This window comes from Epinephelus fuscoguttatus, linkage group LG5 (genome assembly GCF_011397635.1).
Source record: "Epinephelus fuscoguttatus linkage group LG5, E.fuscoguttatus.final_Chr_v1".
NCBI classification, from domain to species: Eukaryota; Metazoa; Chordata; class Actinopteri; order Perciformes; family Serranidae; genus Epinephelus; species Epinephelus fuscoguttatus.
In genome coordinates, this window is record NC_064756.1 from 17,330,899 (window position 1) to 17,358,456 (window position 27,558).

Here is a 27,558-nt window from a genome sequence, read left to right on the forward strand (position 1 = left end):
ATTCAAGTCCTTTAAGAATGCTTTGAAGCATTAGGAAACTAATGCCCACTTTAAGTTTACAGCAGTTAATTTGTCCTGTACATGTTACTGCAGTCACTGAGTCATATGACAGCTCAACATGATTATAATTGGGATAAAGTTGCTCCACGGGTTGCCATCTGAGTCAGGCTGATTATGGCTGAGGAGCATTGGGGCACTTGACTGTACTCTGGCACCAGAGGATGAAATGTGAGCCAGCTTTGGCTCGTATATGCCTGCCAGATCTGGGTAGGGTGTGGGGATGCGGAATTGCAGAAATCTGGGTTGAGAATTGTCTCAGGTTAGCAGCACTCGTTCTTGCTTTGGGTGCAGTCTTGGCATTTCAAATCAGATCAGTGTAAATGGTGGGGAGTCCATTCCAATTGTGGCTCGTCATTCTTCACAAGCTTGTTTGTGACTGGATAGCTGTGACGTTAAGGCAAACATAAACTGGTGTCACTCGGTTTTCACGTAAGGTGGGTTCTCTAAGCAGTTTAGACACAAGGGGGCTGGTTGTCGGCTGCTTGAGGGTCCACATCAGTGCTGAGTACTGGATTTACTTAATGAGCCTAACAAAGAACGTCATCGGAGTCCATGGACAGAGTTTAAGAACACTGATGAAAATCCAGCACATAAAAGTAATTTAAGAGTAAATTATTTGGGGGAAACTACACTCTCATGATCCAGTCTGTTCCATTCAGTCTTTCTCCATCCTTCATCCTCTCATCTCTTTCTCCCCCTACTTTTCCGCTCTGCAGGATACCAATTGGCCAGACCACCTGTTGCTGTTGGCGACGGGGCCCTGACAGGAGAATGTGATTGGACGGCAAGGTCGTTAACCTCGGCATACAGAGAGTGGTGAACCCTGGCAGGAGGGGTGATGAGGACACACACCGTCTTAATGAACACACAGACATACATGCATACACCCCCACTGACACTCACAAATACCCCCACAGACCAAAATTATACACACCCCACGAACATACAGACAAACACACACACATTTAAAGGCACTCTCCCCTTTCCCTCCCCCACTGGTCCCCCCTCCCCTCCTCCTCTGAAGGAACGTTTAGTAAAACAGCGATCGGCTCTATTGAGGACCAGTCTCTTTTCTCCTCTTCTCTTTGTCCGCAGCTGATTGGCAATTTGTCTGGAGATGAATTAGTTAGCTGGTTTCACAGGAGAGGCTGAATGGAATAAAGGCCTAAAAGCCAAAGAATTAGAGAGCTAGTTAAGAGCGAGGGAGAAGGACAGAAAGAAGAGGGGGAGTTAAAGAAAAGGAGAGGCACAGAGTGAACGAGAGGAAGAGTGAAAAGAGTGAATAAGAGTGCTGACTGAAATGGTGGATATGGCAGTCTAAAGGTTCAGAGCATGGACGGAGTGCTTCAGGCAATTAAAACGGCTCGCTGCTCCTCTGGTCCTATTGTCATGGTTGGAGGGCTTTTGCATACCTCAAAGCTCTAACGATGTTTTCTGTGGCTCTGTAGGGCTCACTTTCACTGTGGCTGAAAGCAAGTGTTTTAATCTAAAAGCTGTGCAGCATATTATTTAGGGACCTCTTGAAGTTGTAACATGTTAGAGATAAAATAATATGATTGATTTAAAAGAGAGGGCAAGTTAAGAGTACAGGCTGACAACTTTAGAATTGAGCTTGGGGTTGGCTTTAGAGTTAATGATAAAAACATCGCCTGCAACAAGTGATGAAATAACAAATGTCAGACACTGTAATGTAATATCTAGATAATGTCCCATATTAGAGGAGCATTTGCAGTAATTATATTCACACGTTTAGTAGTGTGTGTGTGTGTGTGTGTGTGTGTGTGTGTGTGTGCATGTGCATGTGCGTGTGTGTATCTGTCTGTCCGCAGCTAATCTCCCAAACTAGTGGACCAATCAGCCGAATATTTTGTGTCCACATTTTTGACTGTATGCTCAAGAACCTCTTTTGGTTGCGATGAGTCACAATTGTGTAAAAAACAGTTTTATTGACTGTTTTATACCATCATCGCTGCTGACTCCTCACTTCTCTTAACCAGCTGGCAGGGTCTGCAAGTGATTAGCAAAATCAAGTACTTGTAGCATAGAAATAGAGCAAAAGGCATTTCCAGATGTCGTCTCAGTTAAAAGGAAGAAGCTTTTCTGTCTGTTGCAGGCCATACAAAACTGGCAAGTTTGGTCTCATTTTTAACTGGAACATCTGCAGATTAATCCCATACTCAATAAGTTATGAACCACTAAAGTTAGACACAATACGAGATGAAACAAAAAACAGTTTTTGTTATCTTTGTAGACATTTTGCCTGTGAGGGAGCCAGGAGGGAAAATTCCACCTGGCAGCAGCTGCGCCACATGCATTGTCTAAAGCCCCATTTCCACCAAGCAGTACAGTACGGTAAAGTTCAGTTTGGTACGCTTGTTTTCAGTTTCCACTGTGAAAAGTTGTGGATGGTACCAATGGAACTGTTCAGTACTGTCCCCATTTGTGGCTCCATGATGACCCTGATGAAGGCCACAAGCCGAAACGCGTCGGTCAATAAAGTTTCTTTCCATACCACAAGTGTTGCTGGAGTTAATGTGACAACTTTGACCATTACTTTACTTTTTAGAGTCTTTCTTTGATGACATGCACTTTTAGTAATGAGTGGATCTTCAAGTGTTTAAAAATGTATATTACTTTTGACCAGACTATTTGAACTGCATAAATCCCAGTCCTTACTCAGAGAAAAAAAAGCATTGCTGAGCGTCTTTCATGGGCTCCAGCAGCACCGAGAAAGACTAAATGCACAAAGTGGTTATGTCTAAATATCCCATGGAGAGAGACTCTCACTCCAGCCTGCTCTGTTTCGTTCTGAAATTGTCAGCGTGCAACCCCATTCTGTGAACAATAAACGAGGTGCGGTTTAAAAGGAAGTATGTATACCATCCAGGCCTGGAATTTCGTCATTTTAGGGGCAGGGCCACTTGGCCTTTCGCGTTGTCAATTTTTTGAGGGCACAAAGGTCAAAAGCCAGGGCAGCGAGGCCATACAGTAAAACAATGATTTTAAGTCCATGTCCATAATGAATTTAATTTAAGGACTAAGGATGTATAACTATCTGTGAAATGAATAAATAAAATGAGCTCAAGTAATAATAATGAGTATAATAAGTAATAATATGATTTATTTTATAGCACTAATAAACCCAATGTGTTTTAAATATAGAACAACCAGGTTTATGTATTTATAAGCAAACAATCTTAAATATAAGGCCTAAATATATACAATATACAATATAATACAAGACTGGCTTACAATTAGCCTTTTTTTTTAAAGATATTTTTATGGGCATTTTTTGCCTTTAATTGATAGGACAGTGAAGTGTGAAAGGGGGAGAGAGAGGGAGTGACATGCAGCAAAAGGCCACAGGCTGGAGTCGAACCTGGGCCACTGCGGCAACAGCCTTGTATATGGGACACCTGCTCTATCCACTAAACCACTGACACCCCACAATTAGCCTATTTTTGATGTGTTGTTAGATAGCTAACAAACAAACAAACTACAGCAGGGCTATTCAATTACTATTTCAACTGGGCTGCATTTCAAAACCAGATAAAGTCGATGGGCCACATTTTTAGCAGCGAGCAACTGATCCACTTTTTTTTTTGCATACATATATATATTTATATATACAGGCATGGCCCTCCTCAACATGATGCAGAAACAGACTAAAAAAGAGCTATCAATGCACCGAAGCATAATAAGTGACATTAACAGTGTCTAACAACACAACATTAACAGTGTCTAACAACACACACTATCTCTCTACCAGCATCTCCCTCTCTCCTCTCCGCCACACACACACACACACACACACACACACACACACACACACACACAGTTACACACAGTCACACACACACACTCACTGGAATATAAATATTCCTCCTGACATCACAATACTGAGTGAAGAAAGTCACGTTATCTCATCAGTCATTCATCCTGCTCTCTGTCCCTCCTCTACTGAGGACACTTGCTGTCTGCAGGTTGGCTGCCTCAGGTACATGTTCAGATAAAGTGTTAGCCTACACACAGACAGCTTTCATTTAGTTTGTCTTTAACACTTTGCTGTTAGCACCGCGAACGCGATGTGCTTGTCTCGACTGCGATCATAAGTCATAATAGCGGTGAATGAGAGACTGTGGACAGAGCAGATTGAAATATGGCTTTCTACATGCTGATCACATGTATTGATAAAGTATTGGCTTGGCTGGCAGAGGTTTTATTGCACTTACTCACAGTAACAAGCATAGTTGTCGCTAACTAGAGTGAAGTTATATTCCCTTTGCACCGCAGCCTCTCTGCTGTTGAGTTTGTGTGTCTGTGTGTGGTGACATGCAGAGCGCAGGAGAGAGGCTGCAGAATGATGATGAAATCTAAACTTTAAAAAGTAACGCTGATAATGGAGGAGCTTACTACGGTGTTGATTAAACTTGCATTGGGTTGGTTAATACCGGGTCTCGGTGCCAATCCCTGCCTGGGCATTTGATGAAGTCTCCTGGTTGGCCAGTGATGGACTGGTGTCAAACTATCCTTACAGCCCGTCCCAGGGGTTCATGCCAGGCTCGAATCAAACCCACCACTGGTGATGTACGCATCGTCTCATTTGATGTTGCCTAATTAGACTCCAGAATGTCATCGCATTATTTTTTTCTCAATAGATGCAGGCGTCAAAGCCGTGTTGACAGGAAAGAGGCAGAGGAGAAAACCACAAAATCACCTGGGGCAGTGCGGCCGGGGCATCAAGGCCACTGTGGCCTTAGGGTAGATATTTTTTTCAAGGGCACAGGGCCAAACTGGGAGGCCACGAGAGCCATGGCCCTCGTGGCCCTCGTGAAATTCCTGCCCGGATACCATCAATTCCCGTCTTGTAGCTGTCTACAAACCATTCCAGTTTATACTGATACAGAGGAGGTTAAATAAAAGTCTATGGTGCATCACAGCTAATAAGTTACTAGTCTCGCTCACCAGAAAGGGCTGGCTGCGCTGACTCTCACTTTTGGAGAAGATTGGAGAAAAAAACGCCCCGGCTTTTTTAATTTCTTTCAACCAATCACAATCGTTCTTGGTGGTGCCGCAGCAACGGTGCGCTTGAAAACTGCTACACAACTGGAGGTGGTAGGGCGGGACTTCAGCGGGTGGCTCGTTCCGCCCAGTGAGAGGCTGATCTATGCGAACTTCCGCCCACTCAGACTAATAAGATACAAGCCTTCATGACGTTTTTCCACAGAAACTATCCATATCTACGGTTCGGAAACTTAATTCATATTCATATGCACGTTTTTTGAGGTTACAAAAAAATGCCACAAGTCTTGATTGTAGGCAGACAAGCATGTGGGTTTACTGTCAAAATAAGCTGCCTACACACACACACACACACACACACACACACACACACACACACTTCCGTTGGGATGTCCCCTATTCTGTTATTCTGGCACTGTTGACAATATAAACCTTCCCGACAGACAATGGCCCTTCCTGAAAGGCTGTATATGATATCCTCTGTCTCTGTTTCACTCTCATACACTCTCACACACAGACAAAACATGCACACACACACATGCACACACATATATTTCCGCTGGGATGCCATCTTTTCCCTTGTTTTGTGACAACTGACACTACAAAACATCCAAAGAGACAATCGCTCACAGGCTGGACATTGCGTCATGACACACAAACACACACAGTTGCACACACAGGCAGATAATATGACAACTTACAGTACTCATGCATTACTATACAAGCAGCACTCTATGTGTAGTCTTGATTTCCCTCACGATTGTCTTATTTTTCTTTAAATGGGACCATATAATAACTGAAAATGCGTATCATATGCTGTCAGATTAGTGTTTTTTGTCTGTCTTGTTGCACCAAAACATTCAATCATCATCCCACTCCAAGTCTGTAACCCTCACTTGTGGGAGCACGTTAGTGTATCCTGTTGATATGTTTGGGTGTATGTCACACTGTCTGTGCTGGGTCTTGGCTTTTAAGAGTGTTGAAACTCTAAATACATGTTTCTCCATCGTGGAATTTGATTTTTTTTCCTTCTCCTTTGCTCTGTGTGTCTGCGTCTACAGAGTGGTAGTAATTGCGCAGGTACATTTTTCAGATGTCTGCCAGTGGACCACCTCATTGGGGCTGTCAGCACATACAAGGCCTGAAAACGTACAGCAAGAGCAAGAGAGGAGGGGGAGAGGCACGAGGAGAGTGAAATTAGATGGGTACAGTGTGAGGGGAGGTAGCATGAAGGGTCGGAGAAGAAAGAGAAAGATGGAGAGGTGAGATTGATACCTGAGAGACAGCAGAGGAAGATGGAGGGGGATGGAGGTGAAAAAGACAGGTGGTAAAGGGGGATGGGGAAGGAGAATGAAAGTCGGAAGGGAAGAAAGAAGAGAGACAAAGAGGCAGGGTAGTTTAACGCAAAAGCACTTCTGTCATCGGGGCTGAAGCCTGAGAAATATCATACACATCCCTCATTGTCTGAGGATTAAGCACAGACACACCAACACACACAGAGCCCACACACATGCACAGATGCACATACTTGAACACACATGTATCTACACTCATATCTGCACACACAAAAAAATGCGCTCAGCAACCCGAACAGTCAAGTGCACACTGTCGCACACATGGAAAAGTTCTCATGGTCAAATTACGATGGTATGTCCCTATTTTAGCCAACCTCTGCCCCCTCTGCCTCCGAGGCATGTTTCCCAAAAAGTTCCCAGGTCAACTCAGCCCACAGAATTATAGCAAACAAGGGACTCTGAAATCTTGTTACTCTTATAATCTTAAACAATCAGCATCTGTGGCTCAAGATTGTCTCATTGGTTTTTACACTATGTGTGAGGGATGCACTCCAGTCACCCTCTAGATCCAAAGTTCAAAGTCATGATTCAGTTGTAGCCCAATAACTCTCAGCTGGAATATGCATATACAGTCATTCAAAACATAGTCAGGCAGAGAAATAGTTGGGCAAGCACCCAGAATCCCACAGAACCAGACAGAGCAGCAGACAGACGGAGCATTTTTATGTCACTGCCTCCCCAGCGTCGATCATGGTACAGTGTGGGTGATCCTTTGCTTCAGTCTGTATTTTTACATTTCTTGAGAAAAGAGCTGGGTCGTCTTCGTCTTCTTACACCAAATATCATGACCCATAGTATCCCACATAGCCACAAGCCTCATTCACACAAGAAGTGGACATTTGTTACATCACTGTCTACACTGGTGGGGCAGTTAGAGCTTATTTCCTTTTTTACTGAGCAATCTCCTCTGCATGGGAGTCCTGATCTCAAAGTGGGCCTTCACAGTAGGTTGCTGGATCCAGGTAGACATGGATCAACAGCTGTAAAGGAAGTGTTTTACATTTTGAGAAATATGCTTACTTGCTTTGAGTTGGGAAGATTGATATGACTTTGAAATTGAGTCTCTTTGAGAACGTGAGTCTCCAGTGGTAGCCTGGCTGGACCCAGCCAAGAAATAGTCCAATACATATCCCTACATACCTACAGATCACACAAGATATCACATGTAAATGAATGAGCTTTGGAGGTGCTGGATAGAGCCAGACTAGCAGCCTTTAAGCTAAGCTAATTGGTGACAGACGTGTTAGAAATCTTCTGTGAGTGTTATAAATCTTCTCTGAGCCCACATCAATTTTTTGGCACATCCAGATTGTATCCAAATTGATTTTAAAATTCTAGACAGTAAAAAAGCACACGAAATGTGATTTTTTTGCAAATCGCATCCAAACCACATCTGTTGTTGCTTTGAAATGCAATTCCAACCAGATTTCTACAGATGTGTCTCAGTCCGGGTGCTCTGGCCACTCAAAGAGAGTTTCTTTTGTATGACTCACATTGCGATATACAACGACAACCTCAAATCCAGAGGGACAAAAGTTTTGAGCAGAATCCATGCTGCCACTAGCAGAGTGCAGTGGATGACTACATGGAAAACAGCAGCCTGAGGAAAGATGAGACGCCTAAAGACTCATGACCATATACCCAAACCGCCTTTGTAGATACACCATTGGCTATGTGTGTGTTGATGTAAATGATTGGTTGTCTCTCAGTTTTGTATTTTTTCCACCCTTATGCCTACCCCATTTAAATATTTTTTGTAATGTTTTTCATGATGATCCTGATGAAGACAACAGGCTGAAACAGACTGGTCTTACATCACAGTTGTTCTATACACCATAAGTATTGCGGGAGAAGTTGTGCCAGAAATCCCCACCTTGCTTCAACAGACAAGACACCAAAATTAATAACCGCGATTTGACAGTGCAATTGTTTGGAGGGTGAAATGGTGGACCTTCATTCCTCATTTTTTTTAGAAAGCTGCATCACTAGTGTAGCTATGTAGTTACTGATGCCTACATTTGTACCACAGCAAACCAGATACGTTGGTGATGTCTGATCACTTGCAAACAGTGCAGACAGTCTCTCTTAAAGATCTGATTTGAGAAACAAATCTGACTTGGAAAGAAAGCAAATAAGCACATTTCCCAAAATGACTATTCCTTTAAGGAAATACGGTACCTCGTCGCTGTGCAGTGGATCAGCAGGGTAGCCTGCCAAACGCCTACTTTGCTTTTAGCATGATTGTTGGAGTGTAACACTGTTGACCATTTTCAGATTGTATCTTTAAATAATAGTGGTGGTAGATGGAAGTTCTCTCGGGGTTGCATTTGCAAAGAGCAGACCTTGTGGGTGGCTTCATCCTTTTCGTGTGTCTACAAATCATTTAGTATGTTTCCTGTTGAGGTAGCAGGGTGCAGTGCTAAGTAATGTCAAATAAGGTTGTGTTGGAGTTGAGCTTTTAGTCTTCCTATTCTTGGTATAAGGGGTACCTAAAGTTGTGGCCTATTTATATGTGTGTTACACATTCATTAGGATATTGTGTTGGCCTCACAGTGAGGGCTATGTAGGGTAATACCAGATTTTGGCAGTCTTAGAGCTTATCACAGGAACAGAACAAAAGTTACATTTTTACAATATTCTAGTTTTTTTTTTTTTGGTCAGGCAAATACACCCAATGGGACACACAGTAAAACACATTTAGCTGTTTTAGGCACAAATGCTGAAACACCATTGTGTGTAATGTGAGTGCATTTAAAGTAAATATGGAGAAGGATAATCAATCACACAAAACATTAAGCAATAGGCAGTGTTTTTAGTGGTGGTGTTCAACAAAATGTGGACAGACTTGTCCCAAGTCAGGCTCCAAAACATAGCCAGTCCCATATTTGAGGAATGTGGTTTATGCTACAAGAAATTAGGATAATGTCTATGTACTGGTATTCTTGAAAACGTCCTGCCGAACAAACTGACTTCTCACCTACTCCATGTTCTGAGCTGTAATTTCGCAACAAATCATAGTAAGGCAAAGTGTTGGTGGACAAAGAGAAAGAAAAGGCCAGAAAGCCTGTGAGTGTTTTCTCTCTCTTCTCCTGTTTGGCCTGTGTGTTTCTGTGTGTGTGCCCACCGTGTCTTTGCTGTATGGAGAGCAGTCAGATCAGATAATCTTTTTCACTGGCTCCTCTCCTGTTTCTCACATTATCATCCATTATCCCTCCATCTCTCCTCTCCTCCTTTCAGTCCCTTTGTCATCTCTGGCCGACTCCCCCCTTCTGTCTGCCCGTCTGACTCCCCTGTCTAAGAAAAACTCTCACATTCTGCTGCACAATAATATCTCCCATGTGCACTCATTCTCTGTCTGCCTTTCTGTGCGCACCTATTTACTACCTCGCTTTGTTTCTGTCTCTTGCTTACGCACACGCACACACATAAACTCCTTCTCTGTCCGTCTTGCTTCTCTGTAGGAAACAATGCACAGGAATGGGTGTGCGGGGTGTGGAGGGAGGTAAAGTTGCTTTTCAGAGATGTCAGGGACATCCTGTTACACACACACACACACACACTGACACACACAAAGAGGATGTTGGCTGGACAATGGATAGGTCTCGGGAGTGTTAGTGTGGAAAGAGGCCCTTCCATACCTTGCTTTCCACTCCCTACACAATATTCCCTACTCAGTGGTGGAAGTGTTTCTTTCCAGCCTGCTGCACTGTTTGTCTAGTTTTATAAGTAGTATTTTAATGGCACCTATTCTACTAGATAATATATTTAAATGACCGTAACATGCCTTAAGGTCTGTCTGACCTCAATTAAACTGAAAGAGAGCCAGACTTCTTCTCCACGCTAATATGTGCGGGTGTGTGTTTGAATACAAGGCAGGTGTGTGAGTGTGTGTGAATGAGTCTTTGTGTGCTCTGCGTGGGGAAGCAAAGCAGAGACAGAGTCAGAAGTGCAACCATGGGGTGAAGAGTTCAGAGGGAGAACAAGGAAAAAGCAAAGAGGGAAATAAAGGAGAAAAATAACAGAGTAACAGATAAAAAATGCTTCTGAATCTTTCAAATGAACTACTCTGTACAGTGCATTGTCCAAGTATATCAGACACTTCAGCCAGGTCATCCATAGCTGTTAGAAACTGGAAAGTCAAAAGTTCAGCAATGAGGTGTCGACTGAAGAGAGAGATGGAGTTATTAAAAGGCAAAGAGTTGCTATCAAGGGAACTGAGGCTCACATCAAAAGAGCTGCACAATAAGTCCATTGATAAGGCGATGGAAAGTAAATAAATCTTTTAAATCAATTAAATAAAAAAAGCCAACAGTTACAGGTTACAGCTAATACATTTTGACGATTGGCATGCTTTTGTTTGTTTGCTGTATGATAATGAATAAAATACATTTCAGTTTTGGACTGTTGGTTGGGTAAAACATGCCAAAGTGTCATTTTGGGCTCAAATGAAATGTGCAAAACTCTTTTTTTTTACGTTTCATAGACTAAACAGATAATGTATTTATCAAGTAAACAATCAGGTGATTAATCTGTAATTCAAATAATTGTTAGTCGCTCAATCTGAACAGCAACAAATGTCTTTTCAAACCCATTCAGAAGTTCACCAGCGAACAAAATGGTGATAATAACAATCATCAGTATAGAATTAGCATACCTTGCCCATTTTTATGCCTCCATATTGGCGATTGCTATGGCTGGGGGTATTATGTGTTCGGATTGTACATCCGTTTGTACTTTCCTATTCTTGTGAACAAGATATCTCAAAATTATTATGAGGGAGTTTATTTAAATTTGGCACAAACGTCCATGAGCTTAACAATGAGCTGATTAGATTTTAGTAGTCAAAAGTCAAGGTCACTGTGACCTCTCATCCGTTCCATTCGTGTTGAGGGAATTTCTTAAGATTTGGTATAAACATCCCCTTTGACTCTTAAATTAACTGATTAGGATTCAGTGGTTGACTCTCGAAGGTCAAGGTCACTGTGACCTCACAAAACACATTTTTGGCCATAACTCCAGAATTTTAAATACTAATCCTGACACAATTTTACACTCATGTCAAAATAAAATGTTGAAGTGATGACATTTTAATCCAAAAAGTTAAAGGTCACCTTCGCTAATTCATCATAATGTTCTACAAAAACATTTTCCTTTCTGTTCTTTAACATTATAACTCAGGAACACAGGGGGAGACATTGGGTCGGATACTGAATTGGTGACACCAATCACTGAGGCAATTGTATAGGTCTTCTGTGCTGCTTGGTTGAAGATGTGTGTGAAGCATCCATGTTTTAGAATACGTAGTTGTAGTTTACACATGGTGCACCTGGCTGTGCACACTTGAGTGTTTGTTTGTTAGCTTTAGAAAGCACTCTCCACTCTGGCTGCCAGAAAGTGACTTTTCGATGTGTTAAAGAGCACTTCTTTTGAAGTAGAAAGCAGCCTTAAGAATGACCAGCTGGCATCTGAGGGTATCGGATGGGTGGGAGAAGAGGGGAGAGAGTCCAGGGAATGAAAGGGAAGGTGATGGACTTTTACACACAAGCACACATGTGAAGTTCAGTTTCTTTGTTTCTTTTTCAAGTTTGATTTTCACTCTGCAGTCACAGTGCTTCAGATGCTGCGGTTTTTTTTTCCCATGGTTCACAGTTTGGCCCTGTGTTTGCTCGAGGCACCGAGATAAGAGTGGAAACTAGGGGTGAGAGTCGCCCCAGCGCATAATTACCAAAACACATGATTATGAGGTTTTGTTGGCTTTATCTAAAACTTCCGCGTTTGCAATGGTGCAACATGGAGATGAATGAAGCTGGAGAGCCAGAGATGAGGAGAAAAGGAGGGGGAGGAGCAATAGAGAGAGAAGGAGCAGTGCCAGGTGCTATTGTCCTGTCTGTCAGTTGCTGGAGGGGAAGAACAAAGAAAACTGGTGGGCTGTGGCGTATCGCATGTCTGTCTCACTCTGGGGAGTTACGCTTTTGGGAATTGCGCTCTGACTCTTTGCTCTGTTATTCACTCACACACTCAGTACATTCACTCTTGGAGATGTTTGGCACCTCTGCATTTGTCCTGCCCTCAGCGCACCTCTGTTTTTATCATTCTTGATCTCATAACCCAACCATCTCCTCTGCTATCTCCCTTGTTTACCCCCTCCAGATCCAGATCCAAACTCCCTCTTTAGAAGCAGATGGGTTTGGAGCAGGTGGAAGGCAGGACCATAGGTTCAGGAAGAAAACAATGGCAGAAGGTGGAGGAGGAGACCCCCCAGAATACCCCCCAGGTAAGGAGGTCACTGCAAGGCCAGAACACCCCACACCTGTCCCTTGGCGCCAGGGAGGGGTGGATAGGGTGGAATGAGGGGAGCGACACACCTGTCCCCTGAGGAACTCGCCTTTGGAGGAATGAAGGACAAGCTGAAAAGAGAAGGGGAAAAGAGGGTAGAGAAACACACTTGTCCCCTGACCTTGAAGAGATGGGGAAGTGTATATGTGTCTATTTGTAATGGTGGACACAAAGAAAAGAAATACAATGTACACTCACTAGCCACTTTATTAGATACACCTTGCTTGTACCAGGTTGAACCCCTTTTGCCTACAAAACTGCCTTAATTCTTCATGGCATAGATTCAACAAGGTGCTGGAAACATTCCTCAGAGATGTTGGTCCATATTGACATGATAGCATCACACAGTTGCTGCAGATTTGTCGGCTGCACATCCATGATGTGAATCTCCTGTTCCACCACATCCCAAAGGTGCTCTATTGGATTGAGGCCTGGTGACTGTGGAGGCCATTGGAGTACAGTGAACTCATTGTCATGTTCAAGAAACCACTTTGAGATGATTTGAGCTTTGTGACATGGTGCGTTATCCTGCTGGAAGTAGCCATCAGAAGATGGGTACACTGTGGTCATAAAGGGATGGACACGGTCAGCAACAATACTCAGGTAGGCTGTGGTGTTTAAACCATGCTCAGTTGGTACTAAGGGGCCCAAAGTGTGCCAAGAAAATATCCCCCACACCATTACACCACCACCAGCAGCCTGAACTGTTGATACAAGGCAGGATGGATCCATGCTTTCATGTTGTTTACACCAAACTCTGACCCTACCATCTGAATGTGGCAGCAGAAACCCAGACTCATCAGACCAGGCAATGTTTTTCCAATCTTCTATTGTCCAGTGTTGGTGAGCCTGTGTGAACTGTAGCCTCAGTTTCCTGTTGTTAGCTGACAGGAGTGGCACCTGGTGTGGTCTTCTGCTGCTGTAGCCCATCTGCTTCAAGGTTGGACGTGCTGTTGGTTCAGAGATGGTCTTCTGCAGACCTTCGTTGTAACCAGGGGTTATTTGAGTTACTGTTGCCTTTCTATGATCTTGAACCAGTCTGGCCATTCTCCTCTGACCTCTGGCATCAACAAGGCATTTTCACCCAGAGAACTGCTGCTCACTGGATATTTTCTCTTTTTGGGACCATCCTCTGTAAACCCTAGAGATGGTTGTGTGTGAAAATCCCAATAGATCAGCAGTTTCTGACAGACCGTCTGGCACCAACAACCATGCTACGTTTAAAGTCACTTAAATCACTTTTCTTCCCCATTCTGATACTTGGTTTGAACTTCAGCAGGTCATCTTGACCATGTCTACATAATGTAAATGTACTGAGCTGCTGCCACTTGATTGGCTGATTAGCTATTTACGTTAACAAGCAGGTGAACAGGTGTACCCAATAAAGAAGCCGGTGAGTGTATTAGGTCCATTGCAAGAAAAAAAAATTAACAATAACTACAAAAAAAATGAATTACAAGATAAAAATATGGATATTATCTGGGATTACCTGGATCTTAACTACAATGGCCCAAATGAGCCATCATAAAAAGGTGCATTTTACATGTGTTGTGGGACATTTCTGGCAAGATGATGCTAGGAGCTTTAATCTTTAATATAAAAAATGTTCTGAATTCTTTTTTGCCTGTGTTGTTCCATTGATCGTCCAGCTGCTGTTGCACCATCCATTTGCAAGATGGCCTTTGTCATCAGCAGGCCACCCAGATACACAACATAGAAAGCTTTACACAATGAAATGTTTGGCCAAATGAGTCTGTTGTTATGGTAACAAATCAGTGCTCAGAGAGTCATACACTGGACTACTGCTAATTTCCATGACATAACTATGAAACATTCTCTGTCTGCTTTCGGAAGTGTAATGGCTAAACAGCCCATGGACAGGGCTGGTGTGAATGTAAATGGATTGGCTCTACAAATGCCAGCCCATACAAGGGTTAAAGGTCATCTTCTCTTCTCTTCTCTTCTCTTCTCTTCTCTTCTCTTCTCTTCTCCTCTCCTCTCCTCTCCTCTCCTCTTGCTTTACCTTCTGCTTCTCCATCTCCTCTTCTGCTCCATAGTCTGTAAAAATCTTTGTGGGAGAATTTTCCCCTGTAAAGTTAAGGGAACATTTGTTGCTTCCAGAAACAGTCCAATAAAAACAGACCTCTGCCTCGCTTTCTGTCATCTCTTGCTTTCACTCTCTTGCTCGCTTTCTCTCCCTAGCTCCGTCTCTCTTTCTGCTCCTCTGTTGCTTTTTCAGCTTGTCATCACTTTAAACGAGGCTGACCATTCAGTCCCTTATTCCAAAATGCTGAGATTCAGTGTCGCACAAAAATGTAGACTTTGTTACACAGATGATAGAGATGATCTTAAACCAGCCAAGTTCTCAGAGAGTGTGTTAAAGGCCATGTGACTCTAAAGTGAACTTTCTTTTGGAACTGTGAGCAAATTTCTCAGAGGAACATTATCTATATGGGTGTATGTAATCCAAAGATAATAAGAAGGTTATGTTTTCAAACATATGTCACGTTAGGCAGTCAGTTTTTTTTGTTTTGTTTTTTTTTGTTGCCAGGCAACAACCCCATCATCTCCTTACACTAACCTTCCCATGTAATCAATCTAATGTTTTTTTTTAGCAATTAGTATCTAGTTCCTTAAATGTTCAGGCAGAGGGTACTTGCTGTAGCTCTGGTTGAGGGTGAGAGGCTGTCAGTAAATAGTTTGTTGGGCACAGGGAAATGAAGATCTGTGTGAACGCATGAAAGCCTAAAACATGGCTCACGGGGAGTACCACCTGTTGGTCCAGGAGCTTCCCCTCGATGATGGCTGTTTCCAGGCATATTTTAGGATGACTCAAGAGACTCAAGTTTGACAACCTGCTGTCTATCGCCGTATAGCTCTGGATATCCAGTAACCGCTACCACCAGTTTCTCCTCCATTGTTTACCAACTTTAAACATGTTGTCATGACTACCACAGAAGGCCCGCCTCGCAAATCATTGAATTGGACAATGGGGAAAAAGATGATGAAAAAGAGATGACTTGGGGCGCTTTACCTCTCTGAGTTCTTATTTTATTTGGAACTGGAATTTGTTTCCTGCTATGATTATTGCTTGTCATACACCATTAAAGCCCCTACAAGGAACTTTCATTTTGAGTTGATTTTGGCGACCCAGTGGACAAAAGCGGTAGTGTTTTGTCGGAATGAAGCCTACATTTCCCATGAGCTCTAGCACATATTGTGGTAAAGACGCTTACCTGGCTCACACATGTGTTTGTTTTGGGAATGAATGAAACAACAAGACGGGAAAACTTTGCCCCTGCTCCTATCGGGGATCCCAGCTCACCTCTGCCATGCCCCAGCTCCACCTCTCCGGCATAAGCACCACCGCCGCCGGGGTAAACGCAGCGGTGAAGGCCTGTTTGGCGAGCAGTTCCACGGTTTCTTGGACTGAGTATGGAGCAGTGCCTTGCCTCTTTATTTCTCAGCACTCGCTGGACCCTGTTGACACCTGGCTGGTACCTGTCGTCGGCCTGGGTGAGGTGTTCCATCCCCGCGGCACGGGGTGAATCTGCGCAACCTGCGGCCTCTGTGTGTGGCTCCCCGGACAGCTAACACCGTGGACCCGCCGGCTCCTGCCAGGATTGGACTGGTAAGTGCTAGATCGCTAGCGAACAAAATGTTTATCCTGAAAGATTTCCTGACTTCCCGAGGATTGGATTTTCTCTGTGTGACTGAGACGTGGCTGACTGTTGGTGAGTCCAGTGCTTTCACAGAACTTTTACCTGATGATTGCTGCTATTTTAACTCCCCACGGACGTCGGGTCGAGGAGGAGGAATAGCAATAAGAGTCACTATAAATGTAAGCAGCTAGGTAAGATGACGTGTGCCATCTGAGTGCCATAAATCGTTTCGTCCTGGAAGCGACCTGGGACGGACCCGGAGACAGTTTCCTAAAGGTATGGATATACACTATATAGAAATAGCTTATCTTCACACCGATGGTCTCATTTGCTGTTGTAGGTCACGCACAGACATCAGCAGAAATGAGAGACTTTTGCATATCCAGTTAAAAGTTCCTTGTAGCGGCTTTAAGCATTTGTGTTGTGATTTGATAGATAGCTTACTGTCCAAGGAGCAAGAGTTGAACCTTAACTCTTATTTAACACTGCCGAGATTGCAGTATTGTTGACCAATGTGCACCGTCCCAGTAACAATTATAACAAAGATGAAGATTAAAAAGAAAGTAGTACCTAGTGCACTCTGCAATATGACAGATAAAAACATGAGGGCTCTCATTCAGACCTTAAATGTTATGCAGATACCAGGATAACACAAATGTAATATCTCTTTAGAAACACAAGCTGGTTTAATGTGAGCTGTTTGAGGATTACTACTTTCCTATCTGGTCTTTCTTTGAGGATCAGAGGTCTTTGTCATGTTAATCCAGTGATTCCTGGCACTCTATTAGCAGGCCTGGATCAGAGCGTAAACACGGGGACACCTACCTCTGAGTTGATTAGTCGGGCCTCTTGTTCAGCTGGCATTACATGTGTTTGATGAGAAAAGCTCCAGCATTGTAGAGAGACTTTTGTGTGTATGTGTGTTTCTGCGTGCATGTCCGCCATCTGTGACGGACACAGAACCCTCTTGTGGTACGTCTATCTCTGCTGTTCTCTCCGCTCTTTCTACAGCCCCTTTCACACCTCTCCTCAATTCTTACTGATTTCATTTTTACCCTGCTATCTGTAAATGATCACCAAGCTCGTCCCCTGATAGTTTAGTCCTGCTTCTTTTTCCCCCCTTTGAAAACTTGTTTAAATCCCCTAGAAACTTCTCCATTGACACCACATAAGCAATAGTCCAAAAGACTGCAGCACTGCACACAATATTTCACATAGTCTATTTGTTGATTTTCATGAGTGAGATGAAAGGAAGGCAGATCTACTTACAAACCATTTAAAAGGACACAATATGCCATGTGTGCAGGGTATAAAGACATTTCCGTTTCTGTCCCTTTTTAAAGGGATAGTTCAAGTTTCAAACGCCCTGTTCACAACATGGGATACTAGAACACGTGTTTGACCCACATTTGGCTACCAGTCCCAGACTGTTGGACGAATACCTTGTTATTGTCACACAGGACCCAGGTCCAAAAGTGTGGTCACAAACACCACTGAGTGTTACCAAAATATAGTTCTATGTTTGGGCAAAACCTGCTGTAATAGTGATGATTCAACATGGAAGAGAAACAGTCTAGTTTACAATATTTCCTCCCCTCATTTGGTCTCCTTCCTAGTTCCTAACAGTTAAGCTTACCAGAGCTCTACTACAGAATCCTATAGTAACCCTATTACTAATCCTCTAGTTACTATAGTAACTAAGTAAGTGTGTTTACCCTCTTATACCCCAGCTAAGTAGTGTCAGACCCAGTGTATAAAGCCAGGAGAGAGCAGATTTGAGACACAGTGGCTTGTTGCTTAAGTGTGTTTCAGCAGTCATACTGGTGACAAGGGCTGACTGTTGCATTGTCTGACACGGCCTGTGTCTCGTCCAAAAAGTTGCGCCTGAACATATCGCAAAGATTACAGCCTACAGCAAACTAGCATATACATTTGGCGCCAACTTGACTTGCAGTAACTCTCCACACTAGCGGTAGTCAGTAGTCTGTAATTGTCATTAAAAAAGGGAAACTGGAAGACCGACAGGACAGATTCAAGATGCTAGTTTGCTAGTTAGCAAATTAACGACACTACCCAAAATTGAAAGAACAAAGGATATTTACCGTGTGCTAATGGACAGTAACGCAAACTTTTACAAACCATTTTTGCTAAAGAGCTCAATGGATAGAAATATAATCTTACCTAATATAATAAATTTGTTTCGACCGAGATTAGCCGTGTGTTAGCTTTTCTCACTTAAGTTTTTCTTCTTGTGCACTGAGCTAAACCGCCAATCAGAGTGAATTCATTTATTGACAGGCTCTGCCATCTCTAATGCTGATTCAACATGTTGAATTGTCTGCAAAAAAGTGGACATGGGCAAATAGTGTCAACGGTGCAGGACACACTGCAAAAAACTAGGATGGCAGATGCTTACCAGCGGCCTGACATTCACCAACGGTTGACCATTGGCTTGATATGTCAGGGCCCAAAGGGACAGAGAGCCCTGTACAGAAGGTAGGTCTGTGGGGACTTGGCTTGGGAACTGTAGGGTTGCCTTGATCAAGTCCCCACACTGGAACAAGTAGCGAGTGTGGACTGGTTATCGGAAAGGTGCCACTTCACCTCTTGGGCACTGCAAGGTACGCTTGAGCAAGTCACCGAACCCCCAACTGCTCAGCGTGCCATTCTGTGAGGCAGCCCCCTCACTTTGACATTGCTCCATATGTAATGCACGTGTATAGGTTCTGTTTGTGCATGTGTGTGTTTGTGTGTGTGGGAATATACCTATTGTGTAACAGAGGTAAAAATAAATGCATCCCCACTTGTGGGATTAATTAAGTATAGCTTCTCAATACATTGTAGTTTCCTACACAATGGTTATCCTACATAGTCTGGGAAACTGTGTAATGAGCAGACAACACGGCTCCCTCAGCTATTTGTTGACAGGATGCAGTCCAGCTTTAACCTTTGACTCTTGCCACTGGCCAGCTAAAACCTTTTGACCTCATGCTTTGTTTTTTTCATTTGTTTTTTTCCCCCTTCCTCTCTTCTCTTGTTTTGCCACAGAATGGAAACACTGGGAGAGATTTCCCAGCTGGTGACTACAGAATATATGTGTGTATTTTTATTCCTCTGTTACACAAATATGTCCATAAAATAAAATTCCACACTTAAACCAGGAGCCGTCTGTTGTGTTTACACACTGCAACTCTATTCAAGGCCTTTGTCCTTTGGCTCTGTTTCTGTTTTCCACTTTTCAAGCTGTTAATCAATTTCTGCTGAAATTGTCGGAGTCCTTTCCTCACCCAGTGGTTGTTCTGTCTACGAAGATTGATAGTTGCTTTACGCAGACGTCTTGTAATTGTTTCGACGGCCATAAAACATTCAGAAGTTGCTTCACATGATGTTTGACCACCATATGGTTGTACTTTATGTTCCTGTAGAAGCATGGTCAGCGCGAGCACGAGTTTCTTAATCCAAGCAGACTAATCCAAGATCCCTTTGTTTCCCCTCTCCATATGCCTAATTAGTAGCTAAAAGCTGAATGATTCGACTGGTTTGGGGGCAGTCGATGTATGGGCACATGTGAGAGTGTTTGTATGTGTATGTGGTGGTGTGTGTATAGTGTTCGTCTCATATTTAGGCACCCCAGAGCTGAACTTTGACTTTAGTGATGGATTGTTCTGCCAGCTTTGGTTTAGTGACAGCATGGTGGTGACCCCCACCGCTGCAGACATCCTCACAAATGGAAACAAGAGGCAGAATGTGCAACATGTTAGCAGAGCAGCAGCTTCAGTCCTCCGTCTGTGTCTACACAGGATGCGTTCAGGTGCAGTACTGAGAGTAGGTCATTCACATTTTGGCAGCATTCACAGACATATACACAGACACTGTAGTTATGCACTAACAATAGAAGAAAATAGACTTTAAGTACAGCAGGAGTAAAACGCACCCAGTTATGTAAACTGTGTAGACAGCAGGACTGATTATAACACATGCAAGATGAACAACTTAAACGCCTCCTGTGTAAATGTGCTGTAATTTTCATACACACTATTTGCTTCGACCCCGACTACAACATCAATTGCCTTTTTTTTCCTGAAATTTCTTGAAAAAGGTTGAAAAGTTCATCCCCAGTTTGTCAGAGAAATATAACAGAAAATATGAACTCTTATACCCTCCCATTCAGTAGATACAATCTCCATAGTGGACAAGTTCAATCTGTCTATGTCTTATTTATACATGTGTGCGTGTGCATGTGTGAAGGCCATGACAGGAATCTGCTGCATGAATGTGGGAGTACATATACTCCCACATTCACATATGTTGTAATGAAAAACATTAAATTACAGCGCTGAAATGACGGCTCACTTGGAATAAGTGTGTGTGTGAGTGTGTGTGTCTGTGTTTGAAGGGTGTATTAGTGTTCCAATTATTTCTGCTGGGAATGATTAGGCTGCTAGTGGGACTACAGGAATCCAGGGGTCATGGGTTACCCCTCCATACTCCCCTGTCCTACACAAACACACACAGACACACATACACGCACACACTCCTATGCAAGCATTCCTTTCCCCAATAACTCATAGTTTTGTCTCTGGAAATACAAAGTCAAATACTCGCTGCTACCCTCAAGACCTAAGAAAAACAAAAGGACAAGAGTGGCTACTGTTTCCATAGCGACTAATCCTCAGGCCTCACCATGGCAACATACAGCGGGGGGTGGCGATCAGCAGAGGGGTCAGTGGGCAGGTCAGCAGGTCCTGGTCCAGTTTGGGATGAGGCTGTGGGAGAGGATGATTGAAAGGTAGAAATGGAGGAAATTAAATACATGGCAGAGGGAGAGAGACCTTGTTCTGCACTGTACCTCCTGTAGTGAAGACAGAATACCAGGGAATAAGATGGGGAGAAGGGAAGGACATAAAAAGAGGTTCAAATGGATGAGAAGGATGTGATGGTCGATGGGGACATGACTAAACTAAAATGAGAGATAAAGAAGAGAGGAAGAAGATGGGAAAGGGTTAACTGGAGCATCTCCATTACAGTGATGCCGGTAAAGAGACTGGACTCTGAGATTATAACTTCAGCTGTTACCCTGAGCCAATTTATGTTAGACCTCCATCTTTATGTCTTCTCATCTTTCAGTTCAGTTTCTTTACTTCATTTTTGCACATGAATTTCTTTGCCCGAACTCTCTCAAACCACATGTATAAGAAACATACTGTATGTACGCACTCACTGATTAGTGCCAGCCAGTTCATGGTCAGAATATATGGGGCACGGAAGTGGTGCGACCCATCTGCAACAGCATGCCTGCAGCAGAGCGAGTCCATAATAATCAAGTAAAGATACTACACTGACCACAGAGGCCGTGCTTGCCCACACTTGCCCACCCGGGGAATGCAAGGTTCTTCCCTATTTTTATTTGGCTGGATTTTTCTATGCATGGCTCCACTTCCGTCCAACAGGTAAAAACTACATATAACTGTGTAAAAAAACAAGTACAATCTATTTAAAAAGGACTATAATGAACACCTCATTGTACTAGAGACAATGTGACGCAGCAGATTACCTCGTGAGTGTGTTTTACATTTCACATTGAAATAAATCACTCAAATCTACGCGTCTTGTAGTTAAAACGAATCTGGTAATAATTCAGTAGCAGTTAATATAGCCTGTGCTTCCAAACCCTGCATAACCAACTGCACTGTCATTTTGCAAAACTCAGTATGCACAGAGAAGCTGGCTGCAACCACACGCTGCAGGTAAAACCCCGCTCAGCCCCGCTTATGTGACACACCACGTCTGTACCCCGTCTACTGTGTCCTTGATTAACGGTCATGATGTTATAAAGCAGTGACTGAAATACAGAAAGACAGACTAGCACAGGCTTGTGTGAGCATCTCAAACTCATGCAGGTTACACTCTTTATTTTAAACTGTAGGTGTGTCTATGCATACAAGTCTGTGTGAGCTAAAAAAAAAAGGGAAGTCATGGTTGTCATGGCTGATGTCACGGTTGCACTGGGCTGGTGTTGAGTTTGCCGGCTGACGTTAGAAAGCACTTAAAAGAGTTTTGTGCTCTAAGCTCAAGGCTATCAGGAACAATTCGAGACAACAAAGGTAAAGAGAAATTACCTCGGCTCCTATGGAGACGAGTTAAAAATAAAATCTGTGTTGACTAAGAAACAAGGAGCAACAGCATCACACTGTGCTCAAACACTACGTGTCAAGTTGTAAATTATATCTTTTCCGCCTTAAACAAAACGTCATGCAACACTCACATAACTCATGTCTGTCAAATGTTCGACGCTGACGCTTGCTTCCTCCAGATGTTTACAACACACGTCTGTCCTATTTTGTAGACATGACACTGTGGTTTGTCTTCCTGTTAACCTCAAGATTTATGTCAAGAGCCGTGCAAGAGTGTATGAAGACAGATAAAGAGGAGCTTACAAGTTATAGAAACATGCAAATTGAAATAGAAAGCTGTGCACATTTAAATTTTTGATTGCAGAATAACTACTGCTGCTATTACTCTATCAACAGAATACACATAATGGATCATGTGTAAACCCTTTTGAGTGTCTTGTGCCGTATCTAAACAGAATCATGACTGTGTTTTCGCTGCACAGTATATAAAACATTTTGGTAGCAAGTTTAAAGTGAAAGCTTGGATTTGAAACCCACGTTGCCATGCCAAATATTTAGCGTGTTGCATCTGTTTGTAACTTTTGGATGAGCTTCCAAGGTTAAGTCATGATGATGTGATCGCGGAGTGAGAGCAGTTAAGGGGAGAAGTGTGAACATGTCCAGTCACACACCAGTGCTTAGATTAAAAGACATAGGGTTATAAAATAGCAACTCGCTTTGTTTAGCACACGAAACAACCGTTGCTAGGATGAACACACACACATGCGCATACAGACAGAGACAGAGCAGTGAGACACAGAGTTGTGTGACATTGTAAAGTATGTCATAAACACTGTTAAGATATTAATAACTGTGGTAGTAGTTTGTGTATGTGGCTGTGTGAAGGGGGAAATGTGTGTAGTGGATGGAGATATGAGTTATTAATAACATGGAAGGAGTAAAAGGGTTATATTTTAACAACAACAACAACAACAACAAAAACCATGCATGCAGACGGACAGTATTGGTCACTTCATGTGAAGGCAGTGCATTTCTCCATTATTTGGTGAAATAATTGTTATTTGCAAAATGCCAAGTGAGCAGATTGACTGACATGAAATCAAACTGACTACAGTTTCTTTCCTCTGTGAAGGATAAAGCTACCTGTTATTACACCGTTAGTTAGTTCCTTCCTTAAGTGAGGGAGTTCACGTATTTCAGGGTCTTGTTCACAAGTGAGGGTAGAATGGAGCTTTAGCTGGATTAGCAGTTTGGTGCAGTGCCTGCGGTAATGCGGGCGATGCACCGTACCATAGTGGTGAAGAGAGAGCTGAGCTGGAAGGCAAAGCTTTCGATGTACTGGTCCATCTGTGTCCCAACCCTCACCTATGGTCATGAGCTCTGGGTAGTGACCGAAAGAATGAGATCGCGGCTACAAGCTTCTGAAATGAGTTTCCTCAGGAGGGTAACTGGGCTCAGCCTTAGAGATAGCTCGGTCATCCCTTGGAAGCTCGGAGTAGAGCCGCCGCTCCTTCGCATCGAAAGGGGTCAGTTGAGGTGGTTCGGGCATCTGATCAGGATGCCTCCTGGGCGCCTCCTGTTATAGATGTTCCAGGCACGTCCCACTGGTAGGAGGCCTTAGGGGCAGACCCAGAACATGGTGGAGGGATTACGTATCTCATCTGGCCTGGGAATGCCTTGGGGTCCCTCAGGAGGAGCTGGAAAGCATTGCTATGGAGAGGGATGTTTGGGGTGCTTTGCTTGGCCTGCTGCCCCCGCGACCCGGCCTCAGATAAGAAGATGAAAATGGATGGATGGTTATTACTTTAGTTTCAGCGGTACATCCTGCAGTGATGTCCAGAGACACATGTGAAACAAAAATGTAAGAGAAAATTCAGGGACTGCATTGGTGCAAATTTTTTAACCTGTCCATTTTTTTTAAAATTAATGAATATGGTAACAGGTGAGGAACAATTTAGGAGTAACCAGATAATTCGTATTGAGTAGTTTCTGAATAACTCTGATTCAAGGACTATAGTAGACAATGATGAGTTACCAGACAATGACAAGGAGATACTTTATTGATGAATCATAAGGTCATAAATATCTGTTATCAACATAATGACCACTTTCTTCATGAGTCATTCCTTTCTTTTAACTCTTGACACTCCCACTTAGCCACTGAAACTAGTAACCAATGATTAGTGACTCTTTTTGTGCACCAAGTGAAATGATATATCAAACTGAGTAGTTACTAAATAGTCCCTCATGACCATAATCATGTATATGCTGAGTTTTTACTGGGGAATTCACAATCAGTTCCTTAAAGGGAAACTTACGTATTGTTCAACCTGAACCCTGTTTTCCCATGTTTTTGTGTTTGAGTGACAAATGGAAACAAATATTTTGAAATGTGGTCCAGTAATGAGTGAGAGTGCTGTAGCTACGAAAAGTTCTGCAGTGTAATTCTTAGGGGCAACTGTGCACCATCAGTGTATGTTCAGCAAAAGTGCTTGTTTATTGCCACTGACAGGCTCAGGTTGTTATTATTATTAAGTTTCTGACAACATCATGGAAAGGATACCTACAAAATATGAAACACATCCCTTTACCTTTTTCTTTATCCGGTCTGTTTGTTATGGAGTGTAACCAAGTCTCTCTTAAGGAGTGTCGTTCTGAAATCTTGCAAGAGGTGAGTTGTCAGAAAAAAATGGTGGAAACGTATCAAGCGAAAGGTAAAGAAAAACTATTTATTTCTTTGTCCTTTCCATAATGTTGTCAGACACTTACAATAACAATATGAGTCAGTGGCAAAAACAAAAACTTTAAGTGGACATACATTGATGGTGCACAGTTGCCCCTAAGGATTACATTTCGCCACTACTGACTGCAGCATTCTTATTCTCAGTGTTTTAAAAAAAATTGTTGCTGCTATTAATTAATTAAACACAAAATGCAAAAGTTTCCCTTTAATAACAAACCAGAGGAAGAAGAATTTTTAAAAATATCTCAGTCATCATATTAAGACCATATCAATATTCACATTCATCAAGAAAGTCAGACTGAAGCCCTTTAGCCTGGCGTCATGAGGATGACTTAAACTGGTGACAGTTGGAGGTTGGCGGGCTGGATTAACAGAGTCTGTTGTAATTCCCCACTGTGATTGGCTGAAGCCAGAGACTCACCTGGCCAAGGTGTCTAGGAGGTGAAAGATGAGAAGCTTTTAATGGCTTACATTTCACTCAAGTACAGGAAAATGTCAGTAATTACTAACAACATTAGAGATAAGCAGAATGCTATAAAAACATTTTTATACTGTGCACTTACACTTGAAGTGCACAATTGTGCTTTCATTAATACACACCCACACATTTACCCCCCTGGAGCCTGAGAGAGGAGGTGGAGGGGGAGGAAGAGAAGACAGGCGCCTCCCACACTATACCTGCAGGTATATACTCCCCCCTCCTCTCCTCATTTCATCCCTCCCTCTTTCTGCCTTGTTAGTTTATCACGTGTCTGTCATCCTGAACAGACCTGCTGACAAAAAAGTAGTGCAATAAAAGCCTCATTTTGATGTTGTTGAATGAAACCCTTCAAGTATGTATGTAATGTGGCTCTTTCACTGTGTATAATAATGTATAATCATGAAGTAGGTCAAAAAAGGTGCATAGCCTCATTTTCAAATATCCATTAATTTTTAAATCCAAATTGACTTCTGCATCAGTGTATGTCCTCATCACTACATTAACATTGTTCTTACTAAGGTGATTGCAGAAATCTGGGAACATGGTGACAGGGTTATAAATCTGTTAAATCTGACGTCACAAAGAAACAAGAGGGCAGACAACAAACAATCTAAACAACTTTATGTGACGGTAAATTAAAAGTGAAGGCACCTGTGACATCCATAATAATCTCTTACTGCTTTGTTAAAGTGTTGTACATGTGGTAGGCTAGGGAACTAGAAAATACTTTAACCAGAATAATGAGCATGAAGCTCCAGCTAGCAGCCAATTAGCTTAGCTTTGCTTAAAGACAGGAATCAAGGGGCAACAACTAGCCTGATTCTGTCCAAAAACTGTGCGTAACTCTTAACAAAAACTCTAACAAATGTATTTCCCAAAAATTTAATCTAGGCCTAAAGCTCCACGTTTATCCAGGAAATTGATTTAAGACGCTGTAATGGGACTGTATGGGTAATATATTTGCTGTCGGCCTTCATTTCCTTTACTTATGGTGCTCAGTGAGCGTCTGTCGCCTTGTTTTTGCGGTGTGTCCTGTACTGTTGGCATTAGTCACCATTTAGCTCTTTAGCAGAAACAGTTTGTGTTATTGTTTGCTGGCGCACAGTAAATTACCTTTTGTTCTCTCAGCACCGGGTTGTGTTGTTAATGTGCTAACTGGCTAACTATTGAAAACGTCCTGTTGGTCTTCCAGTTTCCCACCACCTGCTGCTATGGAGAGTTATTTCCTCTCACACAGGTGCAGAACGTTTGTGCTAGTTGGCCGTTGGCAGTCGTCTCTGCGGTGTGTTTAGGTGCAGCTTTTTGGCCGAGACATAGGGGACTTCAGGGCAACAGTCAGCCTGTATTGTGGCTACTTTTTGCTGTCCATTTTATGAGTCTTGGCGGTTACAGGTAAAACCTGTTTGATCATCTGCTATAGCCTAAAAACAAAACAAAGGTTAGAAACAAAGAGAGACCAAAAGAAACAGAGAGACTTCACTCGTGAGCTACACAGCCAAGGGGAGCAGTGGTTCCAAAAATAAGCCAGATGAAGTTCAGAATAAAAGAAGAGAGAAGGAAAAAGAAAGTGAAGGAGAAAAAGAGAGAAGCTGATGGAGGTAGAGAAAGGTGAGAGGAGTGGAGAGTCATCTGTGGTTCCCATGGTCCAGAGAATGAGCTGCTTGTGCTCACATGGTTGACTGTGTGTATGCGTGTGCATTTGTGTGTGTGTGTCATTAGAGTCCCCCAGAGCGCTGAGACCAAAGGGGTCTTACTGTGACACCTA